Source organism: Vitis riparia, chromosome 12, assembly GCF_004353265.1.
Source record: "Vitis riparia cultivar Riparia Gloire de Montpellier isolate 1030 chromosome 12, EGFV_Vit.rip_1.0, whole genome shotgun sequence".
In the NCBI taxonomy this organism is placed as follows: Eukaryota; Viridiplantae; Streptophyta; class Magnoliopsida; order Vitales; family Vitaceae; genus Vitis; species Vitis riparia.
Window position 1 is genome coordinate 16110572 of NC_048442.1, and position 21016 is coordinate 16131587.

General features: G+C 32.9%; 1 pseudogene; it reads right to left on the bottom strand.

Moving 5' to 3' along the window:
• Positions 1 to 13937: 13937 nt before the first annotated feature.
• LOC117926491 lies at positions 13938 to 16689 on the bottom strand (annotated as a pseudogene).
• Between the last annotated feature and the right edge of the window lie 4327 nt (positions 16690 to 21016).

Sequence of the window (21016 nt, forward strand, 5' to 3'; positions counted from 1 at the left end):
GAAACCAAACACATCTACAACAACAAACTAAAATACGTGAAAACCAAACAAATTTACAAAAAAAAAAAATTATAATTTACGTAAACTGAAAAACTCATAAATCTTACCTGACCAATGACGAAGAAGAAGGCAAAACCCTAAAGGTAAGAAATCTAATCGAAAAGGGAAAGAAATTGAAAATAATAAAAGGATTCAAAATCGTAGTTGGTAACTACAGTTTTGTTTGATTTAAAAAAAAAATCAAAACCGTAATTGGTGACTACGGTTTCTTGACTTGGACTCCTACGTAGCACAGACACACTAGATTGGGCATTATTTTGGAAATTGGTTTACTTTTTGAATTTTTTTTTTAAATATCCTATTTTGGGTCAAAACTTGAGTTTCAGGCCTTGTGATTCCAACAATGAACAATGGCTCAGCCCAGCCTGAATGCATGCTAGCTATGCGTGGAGCATAAACATGGTGGGCATGTTTGGTAGCTTTGAGAAATAGTTTTTGAAAATTATTCATGATTTTTATGGAATAAAAATCTCTTTCAAATTTTAAAATATTTTTAACCCATTTTTAATATTTTTAAATATATTTTAAAAATAATATTTATATTTAGTGTTTTATTTTTAATCATTTTACGTGTTTATATAATTATTTTTAAAACAATTCTTAGAAAATAAGTGAAAATAATATAAAATAAAAAAATATTATTTAAAAGCATTATATATTCTATTCTTAAACAGAAACAATTTTTTATTATCAAATATATTTTCAGTAATTTTTTATTTTACATAATAGAAAACTGTTCTTAAAAACAATTTTCAAACAGATCCTAAATTTCTAAATTTGATTTTTCAAGTAACTCAATGTTATTAAGTTAAAGTGAAATAAATTTTTAAATACATTCATTATATTTCAAGTTAATTTTTTTTTAATGTATTTTGAACTTCAAATTTGATTTAAAATCTAATTAATTTATATAATTGACCATCTAAATTGAATCAAATTGATCTTAAACACGATTAGTGTAGTTCAATTGTTTCCATTACTAAAAGATTGTTTTGATTTGATTAAGATATAAACCGATCATTTGATTAAGATATAAACATTATGGGACAACCTCCATGGCATATTCTCTCTTCTCTTTGCGGAGAGTAAATAAAATTTGTACGCTCTGCAGTTGATATTGAAGCTTAAGTGTATCAATGCTAAAAACATAGCCCAAATTTGCAGCCATGGCCTGGCCTAAGCCCCATCACTATCTAAGGGGCTCAAGGGCCAGGCCCAGCTCGCCTCAAAGTGGACAAGTTTTTTCGAAAGGACATTGTGGTAAAATCGTAGAATCCAATTTCAAACCCTAAAAATGAAAATGAGGTCAACTTGGTAATAAAGTTCAAATCTATACCCATTTATGTAACAAGCTCCACACCATATAAACCTCTCATCTCCCTCACTGATTTCTGCCGTTTCCAAAACCCTAACCCTAGTGCTGAAGTAGAACCAAAAACCTTCACCAAGATGGGTCGGGTCATCCGCGCCTAGCGTAAAAATGCCGGATCTGTATTCAAGTCCCACACCCACCACTGTAAGGGTCTGACGAGGTTCCGGAGCCTGGACTTCGGCGAACGGAATGGCTACCTCAAGGGTGTGGTCACCGAGATCATCCACGATCCCGGTTGCGGTGTCCCACTCGCTCGAGTTACCTTCCACCACCCCTTCCGGTACAAGCATTAGAAAGAGTTGTTCGTCGCTGCGGAGGGCATGTACACCAGCCAGTTCGTCTACTATGACAAGAAGGCCAATCTCGTTGTTAGCAATGTTCTGCCACTTAGATCCATCCTCGAGAGTGTCATTGTGTGCAACGTTGAGCACCATGTGGGTGACTGTTGTGTGCAACATGGTGGGCATGTTTAGTAACTTTGAAAAATTATTTTTGAAAATTGTTAATGATTTTTATGAAATAAAAATCATTTTAGAAATCTAAAATGTTTTTAACCCGTTTTAAATATATTTTAAAAATAATTTTTATATCTAGTGTTTTATTTTTAATCATTTTATGTGTTTATATAATCATTTTTTTTTCTTTTTGCTTAAAGAAAGTTGATAATCGATTTCTAAATATGAAAGTGAAGATTGCCCAATCGAAGCTTTCATGCCATGATCATTGTCAAGAAGTCCATACAAGTTCAATTGTATGCATGAAGTATTTCGATTTTCTAAAATTATAACTTAAGTGTGGTGTTAAGAATATATTCAAATTGCAAATACATATCATTTCTCATTTTGACATGACAAATGATCAATTTTTACTTTTTGCTTTTAATTGACTCACATTTGTTAAACTACTATTGTCATTTAACTACTTCATATATAGCTTGTGGAACAAAAAAAATTGGACTTCATTCAATCATAAAACCACTATGTTTGAACATGTTGTAATGTGTCATAATGTTTTTAATGATTTTTTTATTGTAAATGTGATATGAATACCAAAAAATACCTTAATATATTATCATTAAAAATCTAACACCAATCTGTATTACGAAAATAATGTTCAAAAGTGCAAATAGTTCCAAATACAAATACATCCAACTATAAAGACATAAAACATTATAAATATGATTCAAAGCTTAATAGACATGATTAAAGTATTTGACTAATTAATTTTGAAACATATAACCAAAAATAAGATAAATTATCCAACTAAAATTACTTTCTACATTAACTCAATTTTTGTTATCTTCATTCATTGCATGCATTCTTCTTTCAATAATCTCTTGTGGCCTTTTGTAGGTGTTACTATCACCAAATCTTTTGAGGGATGCCCATTTAAAGAAATAACAATAATATAAGCATATTAACAAAAAATGAAGCACTTGAAGATATCATATTGTAACATGTATTTCGATACAACATGTGTCAAACAAAGGTAAAAAAAACATATACAAAGTTAGCAATGATCTTATAAAATACATTAAAAACATGGATTTAAACCATCATAAATAATGATAAGATTATAATTCCAAAATAGTAACATCTATAATAAAAAGGTCATGGTCATGTTAGAGATATATTACACTAACCCACAATTCCCTAGTTTCATAATAAAATTTAAATTTTCAAAATTATATTTTATCATAATTTTACTACATTTGTATTGTAAGTGTAGTATATTTGTATTATACCTATGAACTAAAAAAAAAAAAACAACAACAACAACAATAACAACAAGAAGTTTTTTGGAGAAATTGAAATTCACAAACTTGAGATTCAGCTAAAGAAATTTTCCCCCTTGTTTTTTTCTTCCTTAATACACATAGGCAACAACTCATAAAGATGAAGAATGCTCTTTTGGTTTGTTTTGTTTTGTTTTGTTTGTTTGTTTGTTGTTGTTGTTTTTTTTTTGGTGGGGAGGGGGAAGAGGGGTGTTAGGGGTTTTGTTAAGGGTAATTTTAACAATTAAAAAAAAAAAAAGACCTTTGGAGGAATTTTCACAATTTCTTCTCACCTTTCAAAGGACTTATCAAATTAGGTGACTCTTTCAAGTCATTTTCACCTCAGTCCACACCCTATTTGATAATTTTCCCACGTTTTACTCATAATTATTATCTACCTTTAGGCATGGGTGTCATTTGGGCTTTATTGTGCATTCACTTGAAACTTTAAGATATGAAAATTCGGTTTTGGTAAAGCATGTACTCATGAATCATGATTTCTATAGAGAATTTAAAATCATAATTCCAAAATACTGGGACAAATTTAATAAAAAGGTCATGTTCATGCTAAGGATATAGCAAACTAACCCACAACTACCCAATTTCGTAAGAGATTTTAAATTTTCGAAATTACTGTATTTGTATTGTAAGTGTAATATATTTGTATTATACCTATGTATTTTTTTTTATATATAAAAAATGTTTTTATATAGATGTCTATTTATACATTATTAGATTTCTTCTTAAATTCACCAAAAAAAAAAAAAAATTAGAAATTGAAGTTCATAGATTTGAGACTCAATCGAAGTAATTTTCCCCTTTGTTTTTTTTTCTTCCTTAATACACATAGACTACAACTCGCAAAGACTATTCTTTTTGTTTTTTGTTTTTTTTTTTTGGGTGGGTTGTTAAGGATAGTTTGGCCAAAAAAAAAAAAAAAAAAAATTTAAATTGGCTTTTGGAGGAATTTTCATAATTATTATCTACCATTTCAGAGGACTTATCAAATTGGATGACCCTTCCTAATCATTTTCACTTCAGTCCACCTTATTTGATAATTCTCATACATTTCACTCACAATTATTATCTAATCTTTTAGAGGACTTATCAAATCGAATAACCCTTCCAATTCATTTTCACTCCAATCCACCCTACTCAATAATTCTCATACATTACACCCACAATTATTATCTAACTGTAGGCCCAGTGTTGTTTGGACTTTATTGCGCATCCATGTGAAACTTTAAAATTTTGGTTTTGGTAGAGCATGTATTCATGAGACATGGTTTTTATAGAGCATGTACTCATGAGACATGATTTTTATAGAGCATGTACTCATGAGACATGATTTTTATAGAGCATGTGCTCATGAGACATGATTTTTGTAGAGAACGATGATGATGATTTTTGTAGAGAACCTAATATCATAATTCCAAAATAGTGGCAGATGCAAACAAAATGTCATGATTATGATAGGGATATAACAACTAACCCACAACTAGCTATTTTCGTGAGAAATTTTAAAACTTTAAAATTATATTTTCTCGTAATATATCATAATATTACTATATTTGCATTACAAGTGTAATGTATTTATAATATACCTATATATGTTTGTATAAATAAAAAAACAAGTTTTTATAGAATTGAGCATAGATTGATCTTTTTGTTTTTGTTTTTTTTTTTTTTTTCGGATTGTTAAGGATAGTTTTGATCATTTTAAAAAACCTTGTGGGCACAATTATTATCTAACTTTAGGCATGACTGTCTTTTGGATTTTATGGTACATTCACGTGAAAACTTTTGAGGTATAGGAATTTGGTTTTGGTAGAGCATGAATAGAATATTTCACATGAAAGTTTTTAGGTATGGAAATTTGGTCTTGGAAGAGCATGTAACTCATGAATAGAATATTTTTGAATTTCAAGCTTCCCCTACTCATTTTCTATTCAAATTTTAGGGCAAGAAATATTCCACAAATTTCCCCTAGTGTTTGATATGCATTTCTAGCTAAGAATGAAGTTCTTGTTTGTGAGGAAAAAAACAGATCTCCCTCCCTTCTGAACAGAAGCCTCAGACTCCTTTCTTGTCAACGATCAGTAACAGTCGGAGATAAGATTAACAAAAGCTTGAGACTCCTTTCCTAGACCTTTCTTGTAACCAATCAATAACAACAACTTTACATTTTTTGGACTATTCAATATTGCATGATCGACTCTAAACCCTTTCTTGTTAGCAATCAGTAACAACAACTTTACCTTTTTTTTTTTTTTAAGGAAACTTGTGTTTTGATGGGACCATTTGGGAAATATATGGTTTTCGGAACCCAACTTTATGAAATCTGAAAAATCAGTTTTTAATGTAGAAAGTTATATATTTTTCATGCACTTTGAGCTAGCTACATATTTAGTGTCGAGATTGCCCCCGGGTCTAGTGATTTTCCAAAATTATCCTCTCTTTTTTTCTCCCGTACCCACCATCCGCGTCTCTTTCCCTTCCCAATGAAACTGGCCGACACTTTGTTGGCGTTATCACCGACCGCCACTCACACCTCTCTCCAGTTGGCAATCTCCCTCTCTTTCCCTTTCCCTTTCCCTTCCCTCATTCTCTCTATTTCCTTCTCTTTCGACATCACCAAGAGAGAGAAATAGGGAAGAGAAAATGAGAGAGGGGGAGGTTGCCAGTTGGAAAGAGTTGTGAGCGACAGCCGGTGATGAAGTCGACAAAGTGCCGCCCGATTTTGCTGCCAATAAGAGGCAGCAAGAGTAGTGGGTCGCTGGTAATGGTCGACATCGCCTCCACGATTGGCAATGGTGTTGATGAGGCGATAGAATTCGTGGAGCAGTTGATAAGAGGTGAAGAGTAGCGTTTTGGCACAGAAGCGGAAGTGGAGGGAGAGAGAGATATGTATCTGGAAGAGACCTGTCTCGATTTGGGTCATTTAGGAACGAGGCCATTGTCCTTCTTAGAAGGCAAAAATGGAGGTCTAGCTGGATTCCGAAGATGGGTATCATGGGTGTGAGAGCCTTGGGGTTTGGTGGGTTGGTAGGTTGGTTGAAGCTGCTTTAGAAATGGTAGCCACCATCATCAGTATAAGTCACATTTCCCCCTACAAAAACACAGCTACAACCAAACCCAAAACCCAGAAAAGGCCATAGCTAAAAAAACAGAATCAAGAAATCCTAGAAAAAACGCAAACCCCTGAATGGTTTTGGATGACATTCAACATTGTCTAAGTACCAAAAAACACCCGGATTCGATGTGGGCTTTGAATATTGGAGACAGATAGAGAGTAGGTGGGGAAGAGTGGTGGAGATTTGTGTAGAGTGTGAAGAAGCAGAAAAAAGAGAGTAGTGGCGGTCGGTGATGACGTCGGCAAAGTGCCAGTCGGTTTCGCTAGGGAGGGAGGGAGAGGTAGATGGTAGTATGAGAGGACAAAAAAAAAAAAAAAAAAAAGAACAAAAAGGACAATTTTGGAAAATCACTAAACACGGTAGGCAATTTTGACACAAAATATGTAGTGGTCTCAGAGTGCGTGAAAAATATATAACTTTCCACATTAAAAGTTGGTTTTCAAATTTCATAAAGTTGGGTTCCGAAAACCATATATTTCCCAAATGGCCCCATCAAAACACAAGTTTCCCTTTTTTTGGACTATTCAATGTTGCACGAACCTAAAGATAAAGACATTTCATAACTCATAATTGGTGTGGTTTGGGTTAGTGTTTTTGCTTTCTATTTTTGTTTTGGGTGGGGTTTTTGTTTTCAATTTTTTAAAACAAAATACAATAACTTATAAAATACAATATCAATATGTTTAAAACTGATTTTAAGAAATCGTTTTTAGTCTTCTTAATACTTGAATGATAAAAATTCTCAACTATTAGAAATATTAGAAACGCTTATTAAAACTATTACCAAACAGGTTCTAAATAGGTAATGACATTTAAACATTATTTAAAAAAGCTAAGGTATCCAAAAATTTTAAAACTTTTAAAAATAATTTTTCAAAGTATAAAATAAGTCCTTATTTTTATATCAAGTTAAGATAGAAGTCGTTTTCTATTAGATTGAAACTATTACTAGTTTCTATTTTTTTAAATAAAAAAACATATAATTAAAATTAATTAAGTTTTAAATTATTTAATCTCTATATAAAATAAAAATTAAATAAAATAAATTTAAAGAAATATATACAAATAATTTATTAAAATTTAAAAAAATTCCTTTTTATTTTTTATTTTCACTTTTTTTTACAACCAATAAGAGGTATATATAATAAGATATTGGGATAATACTAACCGTGCATTTGATAGGGTTTTTATTCGAAGTATTTTTAGTGAAAGTATATTCTTTGAAAATGTTTTTAGAAGAATTGCATATTAAATTATTTTTTAAAAAAAAACACTACAATTGATTTTTTAATACTAGAAGTGTTTTTTCATATTTTTAAAAGTGTTTCTTAAATTTTACTAAACATCTAATTTTTTTCAAAAACATTTTTTAATTCAAAAGTGCTTATTTCAAATGAATTCTAAAAAAACCAAATGAAGTTATTATTTAAGTTTATATTAATAAAAATAAAATTTGAAAATTTTCAATTTCAGCACGATGCTATTTTTATTCTTAAATTTAGATATTATTGAACCAAACATGCCAATATCAAACATACAATTTTTATTTATTAACTAAAAACTATTCTTGCCCCCTAAATCTTATTAAATAACAATTGGCTAAAAACTAGATAAGTGCAAGAAATAGAATTGAGATATATAAACTAAAATAAAGTGAGATCATATTATTTTTTTTTAAAAAATTAATTACTTAACATTGACAATCCCAAAAAGGTGATATGGAAGCAAAAGTTACTATTGTAAAATCACTTTTAGAAGGCCACATGTGATTTTTAGAAGAATCATTTTGTTAGGTGCAAGTCCAAAATTTACTTCACGGTATTTATTAAATTTTGAAACTGTTGTAAAACAAGGACAAATATAATGCAAATCAAAGTAGTATAGATAAAATATATCTTACTTTGATATATAATATGGAAGAAGGAATCAAAGAAGAGAATTGAGAAAGCGAAAGAAAGAGAGAGAGAGAGAATGAGAGGAAGAACTTTATTTCTTTTCTTGGGATGCTCTTACATTGGGGGGGGGGGGGGGGGGGGGGGTGGGGTTAAGAAGCCTTTTATAAGCTTCATAATATGAACTCCCATTACTCATCATAAAGATGAGTGAATGGAGTTCATAATGACCATCAATGTAGTCATTCATTACTTTTCATTTACAACACTCACCCTTGGATGACCAACATATTAAAAGAATATGCCTCATTAAAACCTTGCTAGTAAAAAACCCTATAGGAAAAACCTAGCGAAGGAAAAAGAGTACAATATTTTTTTCTTGGTATATTAGGACTGCCTCGTTAAAAACCTTGCCAGTAAAACCCAGTAGGAGAAAACCTGGACGAAGGAAAAAAAAGTACAATACACTAACACCCTTTTACAAGCATACTCCCCCTCATGTCGATATCCTTGAGTTGACGCATTCCAATCTTGTGTATTAACTTCTTGAATGTTGATGTTAGCAATGATTTTGTGAATAAATCTGCTAGATTATCACTTGAGCGTACTTGTTGCACATCAATTTCACCACTCTTCTGGAGTTCATGTGTATAAAAGAATTTTGGTGAAATGTGTTTAGTTCTATCTCCTTTAATATAACCCCCTGTTATTTGTGCAATGCATGCAACATTATCTTCAAATAATATTGTCGAGTCACCTTTGATAGAGGAGAGTCCACATGATTCCCGAATATGCTGGATCATAGATCTTAGCCATATACATTCACGACTTGCTTCATGAATTGCCAGTATTTCTGAATGATTTGATGATGTGGCTACCATTGTTTGTTTGACAGATCTCCATGGAATAGCAGTACCATTGCAATTAAACACATACCTTGTTTGTGACCTGTCTTTATGTGGATCTGAAAGATATCCTGCATCTGCATATCTAAGCAATTGTTGCTTTGATTCCCTTGAGTAAAATAAACCCATATCAGTAGTTCCGCGAAGATAACGCAATATATGTTTGATACCATTCCAATTTCTTCGAGTTGGAGCGGAACTATATCTTGCTAATAAATTGACAGGAAAAGCAATGTCTGGACGTGTACAATTGGTAAGATACATAAGTGCACCAATAGCACTAAGATATAGTACTTCAGGACCAAGTAACTCTTCATCCTTTTCGCAAGGACGAAATGAGTCATTTTTCACATCAAGTGATCGGACAACCATTGGAGAACTTAAAGGATGTGCTTTGTCCATATAAAAACGCTTCAAAACTTTCTTAATGTATGTTGATTGATGTACTAAAACTCCATTTGAAAAATGCTCGATTTGCAGGCCGAGACAAAATTTTATTTTTCCAAGATCTTTCATCTCAAATTCCTTTTTCAAGTAATTTGTTGTTCTTGTGAGCTCTTCAGGAGTTCCAACAAGATTTAAGTCATCAACATACACTGCAATAATTGCAAATCCGGTTTCTGATTTCTTAATGAAGATGCATAGGCATATAGGGTTATTCACATACCCTTCTTTTAGCAAGTATTCACTAAGGCGATTGTACCACATGCGTCTAGATTGCTTTAATCCGTACAAAGACCGTTGTAACTTGATTGAGTACATGCTATGAGGATTTGTATTATTTGTTTCAGGCAATTTAAATCCTTCGGGGATTTTCATGTATATATCATTATCCATGGATCCGTATAAATATGCTGTAATAACATCCATGAGACGCATATCCAGTCCTTCTGAGACTGCCAAACTAATTAAGAAACGAAATGTGATTGCGTCTATGACGGGAGAATATGTTTCCTCGTAGTCAATACCAGGTCTCTACGAGAAACCTTATGCTACTAATCGCACTTTATATCTTATGATCTCATTATTCTTATTGCGCTTTTGTACAAATACCCACTTGTACCCAACAGGCTTTACATCTTCAGGTGTTTGGACTACAGGTCTAAAAACTTCTCGTTTTGTTAATGAGTTTAATTCTGCCTGTATAGCTTCTTTCCATTTTGGCCAATCATTTCTATGTCGACATTCTTCCACATTTCGTGGTTTGGGATCTTCATCATTTCTTATGATATCAGAGGCCACTTGGAAAGCAAAAATATTGTTAATAACAATATTATTTCGATCCCATTTTTCTCTCGTTTGTACATAACTTACTGAGATCTCACAATTTTCAGGTACATGTGGCTCTTCAAGGGCTTCTTGTTCAATATGTGCCTTTTAGGGGCTTTCTGCATTATTTGTGCCTCTTCTAGGGCTATAGATTTATCAATTTTAAACTGATTAGTCATTTTGATGGTCTCTTCTAGAGTGCCAAGTTTTTCTTGGGTTCTCCTCTTCCGAGGAGTTACATCCTTTGAGCCGACATGTCTACCACGCTTCAGGCGTATCTTAAATTCATTTGTTAAATGTGCTACAGGGACATCAATCTGTGTTGGAGTATTTGCAGCCGGGATATGTGACTTTGTCACTTTCTTTGTATCAATGAATGCATCTGGTAATTGATTTGCAAGATTTTGCAAATGAATGATCCTTTGAACTTCTAGTTCACATTGATTTGTACGAGGATCAAGATGGGTCATAGTAGATGTCTTCCAACTAATTTCTCGTCATTCTTCAGGAATCGACTTTTCTCCCTCTAATGATGGGAAAACACTCTCATTAAAATGACAATCCGCAAAGCGGGCTGTAAAAACATCGCATGTCAAAGGTTCAAGATATCTTATGATAGATGGAGAATCAAAACCTACATAAACCCCAAGTCTTCGTTGGGGACCCATTTTAGTGCGTTGTGTAGGTGCAATTGGTACATATACTGCACAACCAAAGATTCATAAGTGAGAGATATTTGGTTGTTTTCCAAGCACAAGTTGTTAAGGGGAGTGTTCATGGTAAGTTGTAGGTCGAATATGGACTAAAGCTGCAACATGCATAATAGCATGTGCCCAAGCGGAAGTAGGTAATTTGGTTTTCATTAGTAATGGTCGAGCTATTAATTGGAGACGTTTAATGAAGGATTCTGCTAAACCATTCTGGGTATAAGTATGAGCAACAGGATGCTCAATATTTATCCCTACTGACATGCAATAGTCAATGAATGTTTGAGAAGTAAATTCGCCAGTATTATCAAGATATTGTCTTAATTGGATAATTTGGAAATTGTGCTCGTAATCTGATTATTTGTGTAAGGAGTCTAGCAAAGGCTACGTTATGTGTAGAAAGGAGACAAACATGTGACCACCTAGTAGAAGCATCTATTAAGATCATAAAATAATGGAATGGTCCACATGGTGGATGGATAGACCCACATATGTCCCCATGTATTCTTTCTAAAAAGATTGGTGACTTAGATATGACTTTAGTAAAAGATGGTCTGATTATCAATTTACCTTGTGAGCAAGCAGCACATGAGTATTCATTAGGCAAAAGAATCTTCTGGTTCTTTAGTGGATGCCCATGTGAGTGTTTGATTATTCGACGCATCATTGAAGATCCTGGGTGACCTAGCCTGTCATGCCAAAGAACAAAAACTTTTGGGTCGTTGAACTTCTGGTTCACGACAACATATGATTCAATAGGCTTTATAGTTGTATGATACAACTCAGAGGAGAAAGCAGGGAGTTTTTCCATTATAAGCTTCTGGTCAGATATAATGGAAGTAATGTAAAGATATTCTACATCATCTTCATTCATAGTTTCAATATGATATCCATTTCTGTGAATATCTTTAAAACTGAGCAAATTTCTTCTGGATTTGCTAGAATATAAAACATCATTTATATGGAATCTAGTTCCATTTGGCAACGTTATGTTTGCTCTTCCAGAGCCTTCAACTAAGTTTGTAGTACCAGATATGGTACTTACATTAGCTTTTATTAATGTCAATTCGAGGAAATATCTTTTATCTCAAAGAATTGTGTGCGTGGTCGCACAGTCTGCGAGACATACATCATCCTCATTCATCTTGAGACCAAATAACACATGGATTTCAGATATAACAAAAAATAAAAGGCATAATGTAAATAACAAAGTAAATTAGATGTAAATATAAGACATAATAATATATTATTTTATATATAAAGTAACATCAATCAATGTTAATTTTTTCATCATTTATCAAATGGTCTGTTTTTTCATTAGGACCTTCAAAGAAATCAATGTCATAGTAGGTTAGGTCCAATCCATCACCATCGGTAAAGTTCATCTCTATCTCTTTTCCTTTAGCTTTTATTGATGCTTGGTAAAGGTCGACCAAATGTTTGGGCATACGACAGGTACGTGACCAATGCCCCTTCATACCACATCTATAACAATTATTCTCATGGTTCTTAGAAGGTTTATTTTGTAAACGCTTCCCATTTTCTTGTATTGTCTCAGTATTGTTCCACTTTTGGTGGTGCAATGAGGCTTTCATTTTCTGAGAATTATTACTATAAGAACCATGGTATCGGGGATTTCTTCCACGACCACGACCACATCCTCATCCTCGTCCACGTCCACTAGTTTGGGACGATATTGCATTTACTTCAGGGAATGGTTCAGATCCAGTTGGACGAGACTGGTGATTTCTCATCAAAAGCTCATTATTTTGTTCAGCAACAAGAAGACATGATATTAATTCAGAATATTTTGTAAATCTACGCTCTCAATATTGCTGCTGCAGGAGCACATTCGAGGCATGAAACGTAGTAAAAGTTTTCTCTAACATGTCTTCCTCTGTGATTTTTTTCTCCACAAAACTTTAATTGAGAGCTTATTTTGAAAAGTGCAGAGTTGTATTCACTAACAGTTTTAAAATCTTGCAACCTTAGGTGCATCCAATGATATCAAGCTTTTGGGAGAATCACAGTTTTCTGGTGGTCATATCTTTCCTTCAAATTACTCCATAGAGTAAAAGGGTCCTTTACCGTAAGACACTCATTTTTTTAAACCTTTATGGAGGTGATAGCGAAGGAAAATCAATACTTTTGCGCGATCCTGCAGGGATGCTTGATTTCCTTATTTGATCATAGCTCCAAGGTTCATTGCATCAAGATGTAATTCAGCATCAAGGATCCAAGATAGATAGTTCTTTCCCGAAATGTCAAGTGCCACAAATTCGAGTTTTGTGATATTCGACATTGTCAAATAACTTCATATATATGACAAAACAATATTATTTGAATCAATTATAATAACTTGATAGCATTGGTTTAACTTTGATTATAAACAAAATCAAATAATTTGTTTATAACTTTTAACAATATGTAACAAAACAAATCAACAATAATATAAATATGTAAAATTTTATTCTATATAAATAACTTCAAGTTTAAGATACGAGAATTACCTTCAGAGCAATTCGTGCTAATAACGTGGTGTAAAACAAGGACAAATATAATGCAAATCAAAATAATATAGATAAAATATATCTTACTTTGATATATAATATGGAAGAAGGAATCAAAGAAGAGAATTGAGAAAGTGAAAGAAAGAGAGAGAGAGAGAGAGAGAGAATGAGAGGAAGAACTTTATTTCTTTTCTTGGGATGCTCTTACATGGGGAGGGGGGGGGGGTGGTAAGAAGCCTTTTATAGGCTTCATAATATGCACTCCCATTACTCATATAATGACCATCAATGTGGTCATTCATTACTTTTCATTTACAACAAAAATTTTTTTTAAAGCTTCTCTAAATACCTCATTTTTATAGGAAAAGCACTTTGAAGTATTTAGAAAGCACTTCTACAAATGAATTACAAATGAGATCTTCATGAACCCTAAAGACAATCCAAACCTAATGCATGGTAATTTGAGCATGCCCATTAGAGGAAACAGGCCTAAAGAGCAATGCTTGTACATGATCTTCAACACTAGAAGTCTTGTTATCATCTCCATGCTGGTAAATGACTTGTGCAGTTCTTGAGAGGTTAAAGGCAGCTTTGACGATTGAAAGAGGCAATGCAGACGAAGCAACCAGCTCCCCATTGAGCTCTACCCACAAGCTCTGGATCATCTGCCTTATGTGTTTCCTGCAGGCTTCATCTTCCAACACAGTATCCATCTCTCGCTCTCGCTTGTAGCATTCTATACTCGACGCGTTATCTCCTCTCTCTTGCTCCTCCTAATTCAACCATTCATTTCATATATAATATGATATCAGAGCTAGCTTTGATTTGCTAGTACTATTCTTTCAAAGTTAAGGTTTTAGTGACCTACTCTTGCAGTTCCCAAGTCATCCCAAAGCCGAAGAATTTTCCCTGAACAGGAGAAGATGTTGGGATAGGGCTTCAACATGGCCATATTTTCCCTAGTAACACCTTGCCCCATAAGAAAAAAAGCATGCACCAAGGCCATGTATGTGCCTCCAGTGGTAACTGCATTAGTTAGATACTCTTCTAGTGAGGGTACATGGCCACCCTCGAAACACTGGGCTTCAGCTAGGAAAGCTCCAAAGATGTCCATCCACTGCAGCAAGAAAATTAATATTTCTCTGTTAGGCATTAATTTCTGGTTTCCTTTCGTATTCAATTAATATCCTGATCCTACTGTTACTGCGTAACAGTAGGATCAGGATAGACTTTAATACTATATTCATAGTAGCCCCATCCGAACCACCTAGATATAGACTACTTTAAATTTAAAGAGTCTTCATGACTTAAAAATGTTTATATATATATAATGTAAGACATTATAATCGATCACCGTTCGTTTTAGGTCTTCTATGACGCTCCATCCATGCTCCTTCAAGATCCTGTATGCTATGTCATTAGTAGTGTTGTACAATGCCATGTAACATATCTTCATGTACTCAGGGAGCTGATCCATTGCACCAAGATCCCATCTACATGTCAAATTAGCCTTCATGTTATTGATCATGCATGTAATGGATAAAACCGAAAAAATGCACAGAATTAAGAAAATACTAAACCTTTTTACTGCGTCAGTGAAGAGAGCAAGCTCGTCCAAAGATCCATAAGAGTCGTAAATATCATCAATAACTAGTAAGATAGCAATGGCCTTGGTTAATTCGATGCGGCAGCTTGAATGCCTGGGATCTGGAAATATCCCCACTGTCCATAAGAAGCACTCCATCGGCCGGTCTCGAGCAAAATCAAGCTTATCAACAAGACCCAACTGTTTCCACCACCTTTATAGAATTGAACATGGATGGTCTTAGTCAACTCAAATTATAATAAATTAAGGTTGAAAATTAAAAATTTACCTTACTATCTCAGTCAACTCCTTCTGGTGCAGTGATTGAACCATGTCGAAATCCAATTTTGCTAGCTCTAGAAGAGCTAAGTTCGGGTTGCTTTCCCTGCTATATTCGCCTATATAGTTTCTAGCCTCCAACCTCGCCATCCTCAAGTGCCTGGGAAGCTCGAGTGCCCGGCCGACATGGCTGCTAAAATGGGGTTCCATGTGCGGCATAGACTGTATGAGGTGAATCCTTGTGAACTCCTTGGCTTCTGCTAATACTTCTTCATTTTGGCCCCCAAGTGAGATGCCTCATGTAAACTCAGCATACCCCATATGTCTTCAGTCAAGCTTTCCTTGAATTTTCCATTCTTATCCATGAACTTGCCAAAAACATCTGAGGCTCAGAACAAGAAACATTTCTATATATAGCCCTTGAAGAAATAAAATCATAAGAAAAGGGAGATCATTTTATATAATCAAAGGAAAACAGTTGACAGATGCAGATGCTTCTCTCCAGTAGATATATGATCTGTAATTTTCTGTGATGTTATTTGAAAATAAGCAAACAAAAACAAGGAATAGAAATGTGAAGAACTGAAAACGGAGATGGAGAGAGTGTTTACCAGAATGAGTTGGGAATCCATTTTGGCGAAGCAACCGGAAACGAAGGGAAGTGGTGAAGAGATCTTCACTGGCATTACAGTCGCAGAACCTTTGCAGTAGTGCTTTTATCTCGTCTTCAAAATGGTATGATAGACCTAGCCTCTCAACTGTGTCTACCATCTCCATAGCAGCCCTTGAATCCCAAGCTCTATAGAATGCCTCCCGGGTTCTTTCCTTCACTTCTTTCATCCTTCTGGTGCTGCTATCAGCTTCAGAATTCACCACCTAACACCAACCAAAAACCCACAACACTTAGTTAAATATCTGAACAGATTCAATGACGTGCTTTCTAATTTTTTAAGAGCGAAATCACTACATGTGGAGATAGAGTTAAGGACTTGAGCAAAGAATAATCATGGTTTCCAAGCAGTGGCTTTGACGATGATGATGGCGATAAATGGCAGCTGGTGCAAGGGAAGGGGCGCGTCCGCCATGAACAAGGAGACGATGAGACTTGAAGTGAAGGAGCGACAAAGGAAGATGGCAGCACATGTGAAGGCATGGTAACGAACCTGCTCATATTCAAAGCCATTTCTATTATAATAAGCAACTCCGGCTTTCTTGTGGTGCTTTTACATGGCATATAAGAAGACTTTATATATAGCCATATAGGTAGTTAGAGGGCTAGCTGCTCAACCACACGCATGGATGTCACAATTTCTGAAATTATTTTGTTGCTTTTTAACCGATTTTTATTTTTAAAAGATTTTTTTGACCACTGTACCATTTGTTTTAAAATAGCCATGAGGCCCACGACTTTCAAATTTAGAATTACCTTTTCAGCTCTAATACTGTGTTGGAGGAAAAAAAAAAAGGTAAGGTGGTGTGTGTTTTTTTTTTTTTTTTTTTTAATGGGATAGAAAAAATTAAATATTTAAATTTTTTTATTTAATTAAAAATAATATGTTGATATCAACCATTATAATTAAATTGAACGATTCGTACATAATTATATAGATATTATCCGTTCTAAATCCGAAAGAGTCATCACGACTTTAAAACATATTTATTTGATTAAAAAAACTCATACGTTAGGAACTTTTTCCCCTATTAGATATGAAGCATCATAAACACCTTCATGCAAATACAACCTCTTGTATCTCACGGGATTACCGGACCAAACAAAAAAACACCCTCTATGGAGTCAAACAAATCCTCACACCTAGGTGTGGAATTGACTCTAATACCATTTATAATATACTCCTAATCGTATAGATATTGTATGTTTTGGGTTTAAGAAAACCTTCACAATTTTAAAACACGTCTATAAGATGAAAATGAGTTTATACATATATAGCGTTAGAAATATTTTTTTCCTATCCGATATAAGACATCACATAAATTGAATTTACGATTGATTCGATATCATCTATTTAAAAAAAAAAAAAAAAGATAAATATACGGTTTCATCTATTCAATCTCGAGAAAACGTCGATAAATATTGATTTTTTTATGATTTGACAAGAATTTATGAAAAGATAAAAAATACCCTTATGGGAGGGCACAAAATTTATCTAGAGGATACCCCATAATTGAAGGAATTTATGAAAAGATAAAAAAAAAAAAAAAATACAGGTCATGAATTATATCGAGGGCCTCGTGCCATACATTAGGACCTTCCCTTGCATGTGCATAAACTATTTCTCTTGATTTAAAAAAGGAATATTAACCTTATATATATATATATATATATATATATATATATATATATATATATATATATATTTGAAAAGAATTTAGTGAAAATATGAAAATATCCTTTCATCTACGAGGACAGCAGACCACGAGCAGCCAATGAAAACGGTCCATTACTGTGACTCGTGAATAAACTATTTCCTTATATCTAAAAAAAAAATAACATTTGACCAATTATCTGTGTTTGAAAAAAAATTATGAAAAAACAAAAATGCCCTTTTGTTGGTTTGTTCAACGGAAAATGGCCATGGCTATACGCAGTCAATGAAGATGGCTGTTGCGCAGCAAATTGAGAAGACCCGGCTGCGCAGCCAATGGAGAAGAGCAGGAAGAAGAAGACAGCAACGCTGAATTGGCGATGGTTGGACTGTCTGCTCACCCTAATGGATAACAACCCACGTTATGGTAGAAATTAAATAATGAACGGATAGAAATAGACTTCACAATTGTCGGTGGCCTTTTGGTAGCAAAAATAAAAAAGTGTTTTCAAAGGGTAGATCCAACTGAAATTAAATCATGAACGGATAGGGTACTAGATATGTAACACCCCAAAATAAACTTTAGGGGCAAAATAATAAATTATTAATTAATTAATTAAACTCATTAAAGGTAAAAGAGTCATTTTATAATTAATAATTATTGGTATAAATTAGATTTTCTTCTTATCTTCTTTATTTAAAAGAGTCTATTAACTAAAAATTAAAGAATTGGAAAAGGTAAAGCTAAAGATTTGAAAATCTAGAGTTTGAAGTTCAGATTTTTCTAAGTAAGATTCTAATCCTAGATTAATATATTATATTCATTATTTAGTTTTGAACACATTATATATTCTTTAGAAAGTTTTAATTTAGATTAGGGTTAATTTAATTAATTTATTTTAAGATCAAAAAATTGAAATTATGAATATAAGTTATTTCATTGATGAAAATAAGGAAATTCAAATTTCTTTTTTTAGATGAATAGATCTAAACAATGAAATTTAAAAAAAAAATAAATGAGTAAATAAATATTTGATTATATATGGCTTAAGGGATTGGAAAATAATAATAAGAAGAATTGTATATTTCTAGATTTTGAATTTGAGGCGTTGTGTTAGGTGACAAAAAAAAAAAAAAAAAAATTAATATGTAACTATGAGAGACAAAGGTGGTAGTGTAGTAAAATAAAATAATAATAATGAGTAGAGTTTGTGGGGTTGTTAAAAGTATATGAGGTATTTTGTTAAGTAAGAGGAGACATTGGGATTAATAAGAATAATGATATTAATAATAATAATAATAATAATAATAATAATAATAATAATAGTAAGAATTGTGTGATTTGGATAATTGTAAGTGACGTACAATAAGGTTGTTTGGATGTTGCGGGATATCAAAAAATATAGTAATAATAATAGTAATTGTTTTTAATAAAAGTTTCAATTTAGTTTAAGTATACAAAAGAAATAAATGGTTAGAATAAGATTTGGAAGAAATATGAGTTTATAAAAAATTTGGAGATTAATTAAATTATATTATTATTGTTCAAGAAGTTAAAAGCAGTGGCTTTGACGATGATGATGGCGATAAATGGCAGCTGGAGCAAGGTGAGGAGCGCGTCCGCCATGAACAAGGAGACGATGAAACTTGAAGTGAAGGAGCGACAAAGGAAGATGGCAGCACTTGTGAAGGCAGGGTAACGAACCTGCTCATATTCAAAGCCATTTCTATTATAATAAGCAGCTCCGGCTTTCTCGTGGTGCTTTTACATGGCATATAAGAAGACTTTATATATAGCCATATAGGTAGTTAGAGGGCTAGCTGCTCAACCACACGCATGGATGTCACAATTTCTAAAATTATTTTGTTGCTTTTTAACCAATTTTTATTTTTAAAAGAATTTTTCGACCACTGTACCATTTGTTTTAAAATAGCCATGAGGCCCACGACGTTCAAATTTAGAATTATCTTTTGAGCTCTAAAACTGTGTTGGAGAAAAAAAAAAAAAAAAAAAAAAAAAAGTAAGATGGTGTGTATTTTTCTTGTTTTTTATGGAATAGAAAAAATTAAATATTTAATTTTTTTTATTTAATTAAAAATAATATGTTGATATCAACCATTATAATTAAACTGTAATTATCTGTACCTAATCGTATAGATATTGTCACTCTAGATTCAAAAGGGTCCTCACGGTTTTAAAACACGTTTATTTGGTTAAAAATAACTCATACATTAGGAAATTTTTCCCCTATTAGATGTGAAGCATCACAAACACTTTCATGTAGATATAGCGTCTTATATCTTATGGGATTGCGAGATTAAATAGACAAACACCCTCTACAGGACCAAATAAATCCCAAATCAGGGTCAGAGATTAACTTTGATATCATTTATAATATACTCCTAATTGTATAGATATTGTTCATTTTGGGCTTAAGAAAACCTTCACAATTTTAAAATATGTCTATAAAATTAAGAGAAACTTATATATATCGCATTAGGAATATTTTTTTCTATTCAATTTAAGACATCACATAAATTGAATTTACGATTGATTCAATATCATCTATTTAAAAAAAAAAAAAGATAAATATATGGTTTCATCTATTCAATCCTGAGGAAATGTAGACAAATATAGACTTTTTTATGATTTGAAAAGAATTTATGAAAAGATAAAAATACCCTAATGAGGAGGGCACAAAATTTATCTAGACACCCCACAAATGAAGGAATTTATGAAAAGATTAAAAAAATACAGGCCATGAATTATATCGTGGTCCTCGTGCCATACATTAAGACCTTCCCTTGTATGTGCATAAACTATTTCTCTTGATTTAAACAAAAAAAATAAAATATTGTTGCTTTGTTCAACGGAAAATGGCCATGGCCATGAATTATATCGAGGTCCTCGTGCCATACATTAAGACCTTCCCTTGTATGTGCATAAACTATTTCTCTTGATTTAAACAAAAAAAATAAAATATTGTTGGTTTGTTCAACGGAATCTATACAACAAAATGCCCTTTTGTTGGTTTGTTCAACGGAAAATGGCCATGGCTATACGCAGTCAATGAAGATGGCTGCTGCGCAGCAAATTGAGAAGACCCGGCTGCGCAGCCAATGGAGAAGAGCAGGAAGAAGAAGACAGCAACACTGAATTGGTGATGGTTGGACTGTCTACTCGCCCTAATGGATAACAACTCAC